This window comes from Enhydra lutris, unplaced genomic scaffold (genome assembly GCF_002288905.1).
Source record: "Enhydra lutris kenyoni isolate GAN:26980312 unplaced genomic scaffold, ASM228890v2 scaffoldscaffold557, whole genome shotgun sequence".
NCBI classification, from domain to species: Eukaryota; Metazoa; Chordata; class Mammalia; order Carnivora; family Mustelidae; genus Enhydra; species Enhydra lutris.
In genome coordinates, this window is record NW_019154641.1 from 1,431 (window position 1) to 2,145 (window position 715).

Genomic DNA, 715 nt, shown 5'->3' on the forward strand with positions numbered 1-715 from the left:
GAAAGTCTTTCATTCTAAGGATGTGTACTTGTGACTTTATTTAAAATATCAAATAACCGAGGGGTGTCTGGTTGGCTCAATAGGTGGAGCATGTGACTTGATTTCAGAGTTGTGGGTTTGAGCCCCATGTTGTGTGTAAAGATTACTTAAAAACAAAATAATTGAAAAATTGGGGTGCCTGGGTGGCTCAGTTGGTTAAACATCTGCTTCAGCTCAGGTCATGATCCCAGAGTCCTGGAATTGAGCCCTGCATAGACTTCCTGCTGAGCAGGGAGTCTGTTTCTCCCTCTGCCCCTCACCACACTCATGTCCTCTCTCACTTTTTCTGTCTCTCCCTCAAATAAATAAAATCTTTTTAAAAATAATTGAAAAAATAAAATTAAAATTAAAAACTTGTATATGTGCATGAAAACTTCTCACTCTACTCTCTCATATTGATATATTTTACATTACATTTACTTACACTATAATGTATTGCCTTATTTACTGTAACTGTAAGATCAGTTTTGAAATATAGTGAATTTCTACAATTCTCTTGGCTATTCTAGGTACCTTGATTTCCATATACCATTTTAGAACTACCTTGTGAATTTCCCACTAAAATGCCTAATCCAGTATGAATCAGAATAATGCTGGTTTGATATTCCAACAACACTGAGTCTTCTAATCTATGAATGTGATATATATATATTTTTTATTTATTTAGCATTCCTTT